The sequence below is a fragment of the Staurois parvus genome, unplaced genomic scaffold (genome assembly GCF_062004578.1).
Source record: "Staurois parvus isolate SC_StPar_1 unplaced genomic scaffold, SC_StPar_1.0 ptg000916l, whole genome shotgun sequence".
In the NCBI taxonomy this organism is placed as follows: Eukaryota; Metazoa; Chordata; class Amphibia; order Anura; family Ranidae; genus Staurois; species Staurois parvus.
In genome coordinates this window covers 326,144-341,273 of record NW_028318712.1, presented here as the reverse complement: position 1 = coordinate 341,273, position 15,130 = coordinate 326,144, and the positions used below count along the sequence as shown (strand labels likewise).

The 15,130-nt window shown below is 39.1% G+C and overlaps 1 protein-coding gene and 1 long non-coding RNA gene across 2 annotated transcripts in view; one reads left to right on the top strand and one right to left on the bottom strand.

Annotated features, from left to right (window-relative positions):
• The window catches only part of ACTN3 (actinin alpha 3), an 89,021-nt gene that overhangs the window by 33,647 nt on the left and 40,244 nt on the right, over positions 1-15,130 (top strand). The gene's annotated exons all lie outside the window — the stretch shown is intronic.
• Positions 1,351-4,774, bottom strand: LOC149442071 (uncharacterized). The gene is made up of 3 exons (XR_016307243.1): positions 4,740-4,774; positions 1,802-1,941; positions 1,351-1,642 (listed from the first exon to the last, which is right to left on the bottom strand). It is a non-coding gene; the product is annotated as an uncharacterized LOC149442071 (long non-coding RNA).

Sequence of the window (15,130 nt, the reverse complement as noted above, 5' to 3'; positions counted from 1 at the left end):
CTGAGAGTGTGCTCACATGGAGAGTCAGACATTTTTCTCAGGCAAGAAACACTTGTTAACATGTATTACAAATGCACTCAACTGAACTCTTAAAGCTTGCCCACAAAGGCAGGCAATGAGTAAAAGACTGGTCCCAGTATTTCCTCTGCTCTCCTTGCATCTTCCCTCATTACTGACACACCATGCCTTGTTCTGCATTGTGTTTGTGTTGTGTGGAAGTGACTATTTTGGCATAGAGGCAGGTCTTGCCTCATTATGTCAGAACCTCAAGTAAGACCAATAAAGCATCGCAGGAGTTAAATCACCAAATGTAGTTTACAAAACTCTGGTTCAGCCATATCTTGAATATGCAGTCCAGTTCTGGTCACCAGTCCTCAGGAAGGATGTCCTTGAACTTGAGGGAGTCCAGAGAAGGGCAGCAAACCTAATAAGGGGGCTGGAGGACCTCAGTTATGGGGATAATCTACAATTATTAAACCTATTCTACCTAGAGAAAAGACACTTAATAGGGGATATGTATAGCATTGGGAGAAAACATTTTAATCTTAGGTCTTTAAAAAAATCATTTAGGCCACAGTGAAGTTGGATGAAAAGTGTTTCAGGCTTAAACTGCATAAGGGGTTCTTTACTGTGATGCTTCATGTATACGAGCCTTCCCTGACCACCGACCATGAGAAAACGCAAATTGCGGCAAAAATGCGGTACCGTGGTTGCCGCATTTTGCCAAGTTTTGCGTTTTCCCGTGGTTGGCAGTCAAAACGTTCCTATCCTGAATGCGATTCTTCCACATTCAAGAGAGGGAGGTTTAACCTCACCTAAACTCTGCTAAAAGCAGAGTGTACATGAAGCCTTAGGGTTTTAAGGATCTGGAACTCCCTTCCACAGTTGGTGGTGTCAGCAGATAGTGTAGATAAGTAAAAAGAAATGTTTAGATGTGTTTCTTAGTGAACACAATGTACAGGGATATGGAAAACAGTAGTCAGAGACTTGATAAAGCACATGCGTGTGAAACATGTTGTCCTGGCAACCGGCCTCTTCCTTCTTAAGCTGCGGCTCCAGCGAGAGTTCCCCCCCTCCGTCTCTCCACATAGTGGTGACGTCATCCGGGACGCTGGGATGTCGGATACACCTGGTCCCTGCACTGACAGGCATTCTACTCTCCACTGCTTCCCTCTGAGAGGACAGGGCATCCATCTTGGAACCTGGCTTCTTAAAGCCACAGGCTGGTTATCTATTTTTTACCATATGAATTATTAAAGGCACACCTCCATATAAGGTGTATTACTTTTATCACAAAACTACACAGTGCCTGGCTCCTGTTCATACTTCACACAACACACATACTCTCTGTTTGAACTGGATGGACCGATGTCTTTATTTAACCCTATCAACTATGTAACTATATAAAATCTGGTGAGATTACCAGCCAGAGGCCTTAAATTCACAATACAGATATACAGTTTTGAAGCTGTAGGCAGTCCTGGGATAAGGTCATCCACCGTCCAGCGCAAAGATGCCAAACTATGCCCCCTCCTTCCCGTTCATGATATGTGAGGGGATCCGCTTAGGGGGTGTGCAATCCACAACTCCTTCTGGACCTCTCTTCACTGATCCCAGTGCTGGGCTGACAAGAGTAGTGATGCTGGAAGGAGAAGGAATCCAGTTAAGCACAAGTAACATATTCTTGTAACAAAGCAAATTACAAAATCACTTGCTAAGTGGCATTGACTCAAGAGACTTAAATGTGTATTGCTCTCCCCCATCCTAACAACATTTTTATAAAGGCAAACTGTATACTCACTGTTCTGTACTTTTTACTATTTTGTGTGCTTCCTATGGCAGCATCCTCACAGGGGTAGGCCCCACTTCCTTTAACTCTATAGAACTGGCTGCTCTATAAGTTCTCCCAGTGATGGATTCACCTTCTTATGACTTCATCAGCTGCAATAAAGGGAGGGGAAATTATATGCTATTAAATGATTGCAACCAGGAAAGAAATTAAGGGAAAGTGATATTAAACTTTTTATTTTCCTGGTACTTTTAAGGTCGCACATGGGAGATTGCTAGCAATACAATGAAACAATGTAGGGTAAATGCTTTAAAATTTTTATTATGCAGCAAGGTTGGAAGATATTCTCAATATGCTTCTGTCAAATTTCATCACAATAAGAGATGCCTGACTGATCTTGTAATAGTTTATATAATTTTGGCAAGATGTTTGATAAGACATAATGATGCCATCACTTTTATAAAGTGAAGCAAAAAGTCTTCTGGAATTTTTACCTGGAATGAAGATAACACTTTAGAAAGTGACTCTCCTCTTCAGGGTTGGGACAAGGGGTAGGCAGGAGGGGCGGCTGCCCTGGTCACTTTGGTATCATGTGAGGTGGGGCACAACTAGGAGATTGGGGGAGGGGATTTGTGTTGGGAGGGTGGAGGCAGGGGGTAAGAATTGTCCTAGGAGGGGAAATTTGAGGATGTGTGCTAGGAGAGGTGATTTGGCTGGGATTTGAGCTAGGAGGGAGGATTTGAGGGGTTTGTGTTAGAAAAGATGATATGGTGAGAGAGGGGAAGGAATTTGTGCTAGTTGGGGAAATTTGGGGGGGGGGATTAGTTTTGGGGCGTATGGGGAGAGAGAGGATTTGAGCTGGGGAGTGGCAAAAATTTGTGCTGGGAGGAGGGATTTCAGTAAGTGGGCGGATTTGTGGAGGAGAGGGATTTATGCTTATGGGGTTGGCATGCAGATTAGTGCTCAGTTTTTGGGAGGTTATAGGATTTTGGCTGACACCTAATGCTCATACATCTTGGGGAGGGGGGTGCAATTTGACATGTTCGCCCTGGGCTCTAGATGACCTTGTCCCAGCACTGCTCCAGGTTCCTTCTGCCGACCTCTACAACACCAACATCCTCTGATGTTGGGATCGCCAGTAGAAACCAGTGTGAACTTTGGGTGAACCAAGAGATCAACAATCCTGGAAGTGTTGGTTACTCGGAGGACATTCAGGGACCATTTCTGAGCATTTAAGTGCTTTTCAGTAGTGCAGGCAGGAGGACAGTTAAGCACATACACATTTGTTTTACTGGTGTGCCTTTTTTCAGAGACTTTACTATAGTGACAGAGTCTCTCTAAAGCAGAAATGTTCTAAAATGCTAAAAAAAAAGACTGCAACCACAGAAAGACCCCTCTATCCCCTTTCCCAAAGTAGCTGTGGCAAAAGATATATTTGTATTAGCTAGTACTAGGGCAATTTAAATGCAGAAGTTGCTTTATTGTAGTCCTGTCCTTTGTAATCACATATTTATTTTTTGCTAGTATTTAGGAAACCAATAAAATTTGCAAAAAAACATTGCAGATAATTTTGTCTGCTTAGTACACCTGAGCATTGGTTATGATATTCTTTTTTTTTTAATTTCAAAATGTTTGATTAATGCAAAATACACACTGCTGTTTGTCTTCTCCCCACTGGGGAGAATCCCTTCAGGTGCCACAGGAAGTGAATGTGATCTTCAAATGGGACACAGACAGCAATATAAAGCTGGCAAAAAGTTCTAGTCTTATAGTTCAAAAAGAAAACAAACATTTAGCAAGAGTTTTATTATGAAGTATTACTGCAGCCAAAACATTTTCTCTTTTAGATGGGAATGGTTATAAGCTATGCCAGGTTTTTTAATCTGCCTCTGTACTTTAGAAATATTTAACCTCATTATCTCAGAAGACCATTGTCAATGGAAGGTAAATTGAGGTGGGATCCAAAATGTCACACTGGAGGGGACATCTTCTATTTGGGATACCTATCTTGGGAACAAGTGGGATTTCCACTCATTTTAGAGCTGATTACACATATTTCCTGTTGTGTCTTAGAGGACCGAAAGTGCAGGAAATTCTCCCTAATGAGGGTGAAGATAGCAGGGTTCTAATTTTTTCCTTACTATAGCTTATATATATATATATATATTCAGAGCAACATATTTTGTCCACTTTTATAGAATAACCCCCCAACCCCCTCAATTAGAAATAAAAGTGACCTGGTCAGACCTAAACGGGCTGGGGTCATGAAATCTGCAGAAGCCTGGCCTATGTTTTTTTTATCACATATAGGAAAGTATGTGAAAAGACAACCCCCCTGTTATGTTAATGCTTAATTTATTATGTTAAATCATTATGGTCTTGGAGTGTATGTTCCATATCTTTAACTCTATATCATCAATGAACGAAGGTCACCAGCACCAAACTGATTTTATTACATTGGATGCTCTGAACAATGCACCAAATATATACTTAGTCATAGCATATACTGTATACTGTCGATATCTGTTTATGTGTGTTTACATATATAATTTTGATAAGGAGGGTGAGTCAGAGGATATGGGACTCTGTTCTACAAAATAAAGTTATAATAAAAAAAACAAAAAACAAGACAATCCAAAAGTCAGGATTCCCCAGATAAGCGACTTAGCCCTTATTATATATAATTTACTTGTCATGCATAACTAGAGATAGTTTTCAAAGTTCCTCAATAACAGCAATAGGAAATAAGACAATAGCTGTAAACAGAAAGCATATATCATAATGCAATATCTGATATCCGATTATTTTAACAGTGCTATTAAGTAAATGCCTAAGGAAGTGTATGTATGTTTTGAATTTAAAGTACTTTTGTGGGAACCAAAAGGCTGTGTCAATGTTTAGTTTCTAAATATTACTTTAGAGAGCCTGGTGTCCGTACAGATATACCTACCAAGAGTTACTCTTGTAAAGCCGCTGTCCTGAGCTATAATGGTTTGCGTGTGTAAGGGAAGTAGCTAGAGGAATTTAGCATCATGTAACAGCTGCTATTCTGGACCGTGGATCCTTTAAAGGTAATGTCTAAATTAGCTCCAGATTCCTCCTCTGTAGAGGAGGGGTAGGGAAGGGAGAAAGATAGGGGCATGAGGTCATATGGATATTTTAAACGGCTTAATTAGGATATAGGTTGGAATACAGATAGGAAGATAGATTTTAGGCTTTAGAAAGGATAGTTAGCTGAGAACACCTTGCATGGATTTTTTTTCTACCCAACTGATTTCATCATTGGAAAAATAATTGTGGTATGCCTGTCTGTAGTAATATAGGACCTTATCTGTTAGAAGATGAACTGTCTGCATTTTCACAGAACAGCCAATCAAATTCAAAAGGTCATTTAAAACCAATACCAACAGTTAATATTGACTTGTATAGCATGCTAGCATGTTGCTTCCATTATTAAAGTTTTCCCCTCGTAGTTGTCAAGTAACTGATGCACTAAATCATCCAATACTCCAATCATCAATCCAAAAATGTTATATATTGTAGCTTGCCAATCATTAGATATGGTGACTGAATTAGTTTTCTTTTTAATGCATTTTCCTGTGATCTGGCAGGTAACACACCTGCTGTGTTTGTGTGCCGCCACTCTAGATGAAGGAGCACAGGGGCACCTTTGTATAGGAGCATTGTCAGTCTAGGGGAGGGGAGTATTAGATGTACTAGCAGATTTGGGTTCGCTAACAAACTTAAGTCAAACTCTAGCTTACACTGCAGTTACAGCAACAGGTTTTCTCTTTAGGAATAAATGTTTTACATCATGTTGCAACACTCTAATTCCCAAGCCTTCAAAGGATGCTAAGGGTTCCTTTAGCTCTCCCTGATTGACCTCCCATTTAATGGTGCCTGCCACTTGTCAAGCCAGCTGCAGGACACCGATGATCTCTTTAGCTATCTCATGGGTGGCCTTATGGCCAGCACTGTAAGGATAGCATTCTTTCCACTGTCCATAAATATAAGAGATGTTTTACTCACTGATATCCAATAAATTTGTTTTACCAGGGGTTTATCGGAGACCTAAAAATTATTTCAGGAGTTCCTATAAGGTAAAAAGGTTGCGAAAGGCTGCTCTAACTGATACCTTTGCAGAAGAGCTTGTACTGTTGAAGAACAACAGGTTTACTGGCTGGATCACCAGGTGAAAACAAAGGAAAGAAAGTCTAAAAAAGAAAACGAATGCAACCATCACTTCTAACAATTAGTAAGCTGCAATATAATAAATAAATCATAAGATAAAGTGTTCACAAATCCAAATACAAGCTTCATAAATGTCCCAAAACCCCCCAGATAGTGCTTGTTACTGGTCTTCTTAACATAACAACCATGCATTAACCAACTCCACCCAAAAAATTGGCCTCTCACCTCCAGAGAATGACCCCTGAACTAACAGTAGGTCAAAAGCACTTTCCCTTTAAGGGTATAAATTCTCAATTCAAATGTTGCTCTTTTCCGTTCTCTTACAGCCCAGCGTTGCAGAAACATTCATGCAAGAATAAAGAGACAGCCCATTTTATAAATTAATACTGCTAAAAACTGGGATGACACTTACAAGATACAGCACATCACGGATAAAAGCATGTATTGATGTTACCAATACTCGGTAAGATGGCTGAGAGATGACGTCATGGGTGTAGCTCCACCCCCTAAACACGTTACGTCCCGTGAAGGACTCCCTCAGTAGGCATGGAGCCAATGCTGGAACTCACTGCTAAAATACTTTCCCCGACTTTCGGCGTCGGCTCCACACCTACTGAGGAAGTCCCGCCCTGGACATAACATGTATGGGGGGGTGGGCTGTCTCTTTATTCTTGCATGAATATTTCTGCATCGCTGAGCTGGAAGAAAATGGAGAAGAGTAGCATTTTGATTGAGAGTTTATGTCCTTAAAGGGAAAGCATTTTTGACTTACTGTCAGTTCAGGGGTCATGCTCAGTAGGTGAGCGGTCAATTTTTTTAGTGAAGGTGGTTAACACATTGGTGTTATGTTAAAAAGACCGATAACAAGCACTATCTGTTGATTGAATTTTTGGACATTAATGAAGTTTGCTTTTGGATTTAAGACACTTTATTTATTGCAGGTAATTATATAGCACCGTCAATTTACACAGCGCTTTTTATCTTATGATTGATTTGTATATGAGTTGTTTATTGTTTGGCTGCACTACACTATTTTGATTAATATGCTTATAGAGGGTTATGTGAAAAAACTTTAGTATTTAGCAGATCATCCAAGATTATGTGGGTACACAAGTATATTCATTTATATTTTATTTTATACACTTTGTATATCTAGAGGTTTGTGACAGAGTGGATTGACACACACTATAATTGTGCAATATAATAAATGTTTGCTTTTGCTTTGGGTTTAATAACACATTTTTTTTCCAATAAGTTTTTATTAAAATTCTCCAAATTTACAAAAATCCAGTAAGAAAAAAATACAGTACAAAACTCCAAACAGATCATGATATGCAGTAGCAAACATAAGATTTCACAGTACCAGCATGTCATATGTCTAGCACGGTGTGTGAGAACAGGGATAGAACCAGTATAGCCTTAAAACAATAAAAAATAAAACTTTGGGAAATCATCACCACATCCTTCAAACTTACGATATGTCTATGAATTCAAGTAGAGCCTATGAGCGCAATGAAGAAACCACATATTGCCGCCAGCTCCATCAAAATAAATAATTTAACAGACATGAACCTTGTTATTTCTGATACTATATATTGACCCGCTGTCTGAACCTCGCCCTTCAATGTATCTCAGCTCCTCTTATCAATTTTAACATTGGAAAATACCTAAGGATAGTAGGGACAGAGGGGCAAACCCTGGTACTTGCAGCCAGGGGTCCCAAAGCTGATTGAATTGGTGAGGAGTACCTCACTGCAGCAAGATTTGTCACTCCTTGAGCAGGTTAATATTAACCTGTTCTCTCCAAAGCACAAAAGTTAGAGGAGAAGGGGAGATCCATTTCAGTAAAATACATTTGCGGGCTATAAATAATAGTCTGGAGATAGAAGTCTGGGTATGGGGAGTAAAAAGCTCCTCACCCAGGAATCGGAGTATGCAAGTTAGTAGATCATTATGTAGTTGTGTCTGAAATGTTTGATTAATGATATCAATTATATCACGCCAATATCTAACTAGTTTTGGGCATTTCCAGAGCATGTGGAGGAGGTCTGCAGTGCAACCTCCACATCTAGATCATTCTGGAATCTCCCTATGATGCCATTGGTGTAGCTTATGTGGTGTTCGGTACACTCTGTGTATAATAAATAGCTGGGACAACCTTTGGGAATGTGAAAGGGACACCAGTGTAACCTGCTCCAGAATAGCCTGCCAAATCTCCCCATCAAGAGACTCAATATCCTTAGTCCACCCTAACCTACCATTTAGCTGAATATTTTCAAGGGAATTGTGCAGTAGTAATTGATATAGAGATGAGATAAGTCCCCGCTTGTTGTTGGAAGAAGCTAACTGATCTATGAGCGGAGCGAACACTTGATTAAGATTAGTCCATCTATCTTGTACAGGTAGGACGTGCCTAAGATGAAGAAACTGATAGAACCTCTGGGGTGGAAGACCAAATTCCCTCTGTATGTCTTGGAATGATTTTAATTGATTATGTATAACTGATGGAGAAAGAAAATGCTCTTGGCATACCATCCTTCAAAACCTTTCAACATATAACTGTCCCCTCTCCCACAGGGGCAAGTAGCTAGTCCTTCCCTCATATCTCATAATCCTCTTCATTCCTCACAGACTTTAAGCATAAGAACTAAGTTAGGATATTGGGAGTCATCCCAAAATGTCCCTGCTTCCATTTGAGCCATTAATGAATATTTATCTGCCCTAGACAAAAGTATGACCTGTATAGGGTCTTGTATGTTAAAAGCACCCCAGCCGGAAAAATGCTGAAGCTGAGCTGCCAGGAAATATAGTCTCACTGAGGGAATAGACAGGCCTCCATTTTGCAATTGCAAAATGGGTAAGCAAATTCTTCGATTCTTACCCCTCCATATTAATGCCCTAAAAAGGGAGTCTATAGTTTTAAACCATTTCTGGGTAATCCATATTGAAGAGTTATGCATTACATAGAGCAGTTGTGGGGCCCAAATCATTTTAATAAGGGTCAGGGTGCAGAGTATAATAGTTTTACCCAGCCTATAAATCTAGCACCCAAACTAAAGAGGTCCAGTACCTTTCAAAAATAGGGCCAATCCACACTATCAAAAGCTTTGGTGGTATCCAATGATAGAATGACCCTATCTCCCACATTATCTGAGGGTAGTTGCTGGTTCAAGAAAAGTCTGCATATGTTGATGGCAGTTGATCGTGTTGGTATAAACTCCGATTGGTCAGGGTGCACCAATTTCTACATAACCTTGCTAGGTCTATTGGCCACTACACTAGCTAGTAATTTAAAATCAGAGTTTAGAAGAGAGATTAATACCACTTTAACTGAGATGTTAATTCAAACAGAAGAATGGCAAATGCCAATTTAAGGATAAAAGAAAATAGGCCCAATTTTTCAGTGTTTGAAATAAGAGCTATCTGATCGAATACAGTGTGTTATGCCCCAGATGAACTAAGCAAAAATCCGAAAATGTGTGAAAATTTTGTTTGTTATAAACACGTTGGTGCTGCCATGGTTAGGACTGTACATATCTAGCTTTTGTTGCTGATGATCACTGTTAGCATGTCACATAATTACATAGTATGTCAGTCTGAAAAAAGACAAAAGTCCATCCTGTTCAACCATTAAAAAAAAAGTTGAAATTCTACACCCACAGTTGATCCAGAGGAAGGCAAAAAAACCCAGCAAAGCATGATCCAATTTTCTCCTGCAGGGGAAAAAATATCTTCCTGATCCCTCGAGAGGCAATCGGATGTTCCCAGGATTAACTTTGCCTATAAATGTTAGTATCCAGTTATATTCTGTGTATCTAAGAAAGAATCCAGGCCATTTTTAAACCAATCCACTGAGCTAACCAGAACCAACTCTTGAGGGAGTCTATTCCACATTTTCACAGCTCTCACTATTTTCCTCCAGACGTAAAGCGTGCCCCCTTGTCCTCTGTGATGACCTCAGGGTGAATAGCTCTACATCGGTTTCACTATATGAACCACTGATGTATTTATACATGTTGATCATATCCCCCCTTATCTCCTCTTCTCAAGAGAGAATAAATTCAGTTCCTCTAATCTTTCCTCATAGCTGAGCTCCTCCATGCCTCTTATCAGTTTGGTTGACCTTCTCTGTACTTTCTCCAGTTCCCAAATGTTATTTTTGTGAATTGGTGCCCAAAACTGAACTGCATATTCCAGATGAGGTCTTACTAATGATTTGTACAGGGGTAATATGATCTCTCTCTCTGTGGAGTCTATACCTCTTTTAATACAAGAGAGGATTTTGCTCGCTTTAGAAACTGCAGCTTGGCATTGCATGCCATTATTAAGCTTGTGAACTCCCAGATCCTTCTCCACCATTGATTCCCCCAGTTGTACTCCCCCTAGTATGTATGAGGCATGCATATTCTTAGCCCCCAAGTGCATAACCTTACATTTATCAACATTAAACCTCATTTGCCACAAAGTTGCCCAATTAAACAGAGCATTAGGGTCGGCTTGTAAGTCTTAGGGGTTAAGAAAGCTAAGTTTAGGGGTTGCATGTTTAGTTCTAAGGGGAGTTTTAGCATTAAAGGTGAACTCTAGGCAAATATAACAGATACAAATTAATGCAGCTCTGTAATAATTAAAATGTCACTAAATATAAATATTTTAAATACAGGCCATATAATTACCAAAATTTGACTTGATATCAGCCTCTTGCGGTCTCTGTACAGCAGAGCTGAAGTGTAAGAGTAAGAAGCAACACTAGTCCATGTGTTGACCATACGCATGCTGCTAGAAGGAGAAAAAAGAGTGAGGTAGTGATTAAATCATCACTGTGCTGCTTCTCCTTTCACTTTCCAGTCACAGGCTGGGGTAGGTCCAGAAAGATCTGGGCTCAGAGGAATTGGGTTGAATGATGCTGGCCATCATACTGAGAACATCTAGCACCAGAAAAAAGTACTGTGGGTGAAATCTCTTAGTTAAAAATGAATATTGAAGCAAAAGGTGGATTTGTTATTTCATGGGTTATCTTTTTTTATTTTATTTTTGGCTGTAGTTCTGCTTTGAAACTAAAGCTTGCATTTACAGACTAGGGCTCCTCTCTTCGACTCCAGAAATAAGATCTTTGCACTTGGATTCCAAGGTCAGCAAACATAACTTTTGGATGGAATGATTAGTTAATTATGTATACTCTAGTCAAAACTAAAGAGAGCATGACCCCTCCAACTTGGAGTTTTAATTTTTGGACATAGCTGCACGGCACCAGTCTACCCCTCTTAGTTTGATGACTCGTGATACACTAGAGGTTGTAAAATAGAGATTGAAATAAGTGGACCCACCCACTTGACACATGGGGAGGTCTCTAAAATGTGGCTGCAAAGGAACTCAGATGCAAGCAGAGTGAATGCTCTGACTTTGGTGCTTGGCAATGTTTCTTAGATTGCATTAACACATTAGGCTAGAAAGTTATAAGAAATCCAAATTTTACAGTTACCATTGGAACAGAAATGGAAAGGAAATCTTTTTATGGAGACACCTGTTCTGGGGACAGCTGTCTAAGAGGGGATTTCTTAAGACTTTGAAGACATTTTCACTCAGTTTAGTTGTGTCTTCTATTTTTAAAAGTTTTTGAAAAAAGCACACAGTAAAAAGGCACAATACATTGTCCAAGGCACAACACATTGGCCAAAAAGAGTACAGGGCCCTTAAAAATATGCAGGGATCACAGAATAGACATTACATCTTCACAATATGAGAATATTATAAATGGGTCCTAGCACGAATGTGGTCAGATGGTAACAAGGAGAATCAATCTACTCCAATGCTAAAATGGAGCAAGTGCATGTTAGATGAGTAACATACAGTAAATCAAAAGACAAAAGGCATCAGGGAGATAAAAAAAAAGAGTTGAAGGAAGGTGGGAGGGAGGGAAAGAACTTGAATAGAGAGGGTGGCTAAAGTGCTGTCTGTGTAGCTGGATCCATGGACTTGAGTTCATTATTAATCCTAAGAAATTTGTCATTTGTCTCCAGGATAGGAAGTGAAAGTATATCTCCCCAAAGAAAAAAAAATTGTTACTTTATCCAAACCTAAAAAAAATTCCAAGTTGAAAACATTTAAAAATGATTTACTTTCTAAATCACTGGTTTAAAAGAATAAAACATTTAGGATCTTTAAGGTTCATTCTGGTTCTCATGTTTTACCTGTTTGTTTCATGTCAGTATTTCAAAGTAGTAAAGTCAGAGACATTCAGGCAACTTGGCATAGTTCACCTTTACAGAAAAACTGCCTATGCAGGGAAGGGGTGCCTGTAGATTTAAAGTACATGTGCAACTCTGACCAAAACGGACAGGTGTAGTCCATTTGCATACCTCCTGAAGCCTGACTAAAAAATCCCCATAGATAGCATCATCTAGTCCTGCCTTATTGATAAAAGACTCCTAGCTCTTACTGTTCACCCCCACCATCACAGAAGCGAACTGTCAATCACTTAGCTCAGATCTGCTGCATTAGCACAATTTGTTTTTATCCACAGGACCCCTTACCTTTGCTGGCAGTTTTTTGGTAAATGTGAACTATGCCTTTAAAGTACAACTGCCAGTAAATCTAAACTGACTGCAGAACTAAAATGCTTTAACATTTGCTTCAACACAAAGTTGCAGCTTTTAATTATTGTGACAACTGATTACATTGGCAAACATGTTCTTGTTCAGAATATCCCATGATGTGTTGTTCTTGTTCAGCATATCCTGGGATGGCATATTGTTCCCAATTGTGCTCCTGTGTTGTCACCCCATTGCATGTACCCCTGGTGGAAACCACATGCACCTGTGCCAACACACATTGTGCAGGCATGGTTCACTGTTGTCACTGTCAGGAATGTGGTCTAGCGATATGCAGATGCTGCTGCAGACAGTGCATGTCGACAGGAAATGTCTGCAGGAGCAACAAAAAGCACTAGACCTGGATCAAAATGGTCTTTAGTGGGACAGCACAGAGGACAAGGAAGAGAAAACTGGCTATCAATTATGTAATTTTTAAACATGGTGGCCCAGGAGCAGGGCACAGGCAGAACAAATGCTATGGGAATGTGGGAGAATATAAAAAAAAGGTTGTTGATAGATGAAAGTGAATATATTTCCCTAACTACTTCTATATAGCATTGTCAGTTTTGAAATATTTGAAATAATTTGTTTTAATATTATTGCCTGTATAAATTTTTTCACTTTGGCATACCATGAACATATGACAGTGCTCCCCTGACACACAATATTTTTATGCTGGTTGGACATTTACAGGAAAAATAATTTAACTTGAAATAAAAAATAAATAGGTCTTTGGTTCATATAGTTTTATATCGGTGAGCTGACACCTTTCTGCCTCTGCTGAGCCATCTCCATATGTAGAGTCTGTGCTGCCTTTCTACATTACCAAAACCTATGTGCATATAAAAATATAATTTTCCAGTTAGTAAGCTTTATTTTTATGTAAACTTAGATCTGAATAATTTTAATAAATTATTTAAATAAAGTAGATATTACAGGCTGTAGACATAATTTAATGGCCAGTTTTTTTAAATATACTATGTGGACAATTAACATGTTTGGGATTGATGTTGGTGGAATGTTAATTAGAACCTTAAAAAAACCTGTCCGGATATAAATATAGGAGCTACATTTGCTGACTTGTCTTTAAAGATGCAAGCTCTAAAACCTTTTTTCTTTCAACTACTACTTGGTGGGTCTCTGACATGGAAGAAGTATATGTCATAGGTCAGGTCCCATATTTCTTTCGTGACAGGTTTCACGTAACAACCCTGAATATGAATGCCTACATTATTAGACAATAAAGTTAACTTTGGTGATCTGGTTATGACTATCAAAGTGCCTTGGACATTTTAATTCAAAATGCATGGTTGTGATTTTATATAGTTTAGCCCATGTTTAAGAGGCTGTGGCTAAGGCCTGGTCCCCATTGCATTAATCCAGTTCAGAGGGTAATCCAGGATAATGTGTTAATCAATTCTATATAATTACATTTCAGTTACAATGATGATGCTCTAAAGGTACTGTAAAGACAAAGTTGACAAAAACTTAACTTTGTACATTTTGTTTTTAAAATGACAGAAATACAAATTCGTACCTTCCATATTTATTATTGATTTAATAGTCTCACAACTTATGTTAATATTTCACAGTGAAATGGGCACTGAGGTGAATTAAAGTGCTTCAAATGTATATATTGTCAGTAACAGGCTGAAGAAAAGGTGTCATGTGGTATGCAGCATCCTAAATAGAGCATCACTACTGTTAAAACTTCAGGAAGATGTTACCCCACCGCATTGCAGACAGTAATTGGATCTCCCACCTGTCCATTCACTTGGCATGGAATCGCCAAGCTCCCTCATTCCAAGATGATGTACAGTGTACATCCCATAAACCCTCTTTGGGACTCTCCAGGATACCATTACCCTATAAATAGCTTTCTAGGAAGCTGACAGATTTGTCTAGTTGACCAGACACCTCAGAGAAGGAAATCTGCTTGAAAGATTTTTAAGCACCAAGCTGGACCTAGACTTGACACAACTATAAAACATGACATTAGTAAAACCCCAAGTGATGAGGAAGCTAACAGATGTTTTGCTTAACTATTGCTTTGCAATGAATTAACAATCTTCCAAAATTTTAACCATAGTCCCCAAATACCAAAATTGTGCCATACCAGTATATTGTAACAGGGTTTATGGAGTTAGATGTGCTTTCAGTTATGACTGACTGGATCCCCAATGTCATTTCTCTAGAAAATAACAGATTTAATATTGACACATGATCAGTTGCTAGACATCTCTGGTCTATCATTCATCTAGTCTACATGCATAAGACAACTGCCAAAATCTCTAATCCCACAACACACCATCTAAATGACTTAATAAACATATACCTGACATAACGATCTCGCAGTCATTTCCTCTTTAAATATCAAGCAGGTCTGTTAGTGAGCCAAGTTACTAAAGCGAATGCAAAGTGTAGCAGTGATAAAAGCAGTATATGAAAAAGCCAATTACTTGCATTCAGAGAGTATTATTATTATTATACAGTATTTATAAAGCGCCAATAGTTCGCTCAGCGCTGTACATTACAGAGGGGAACAGAACATGTGACAGAA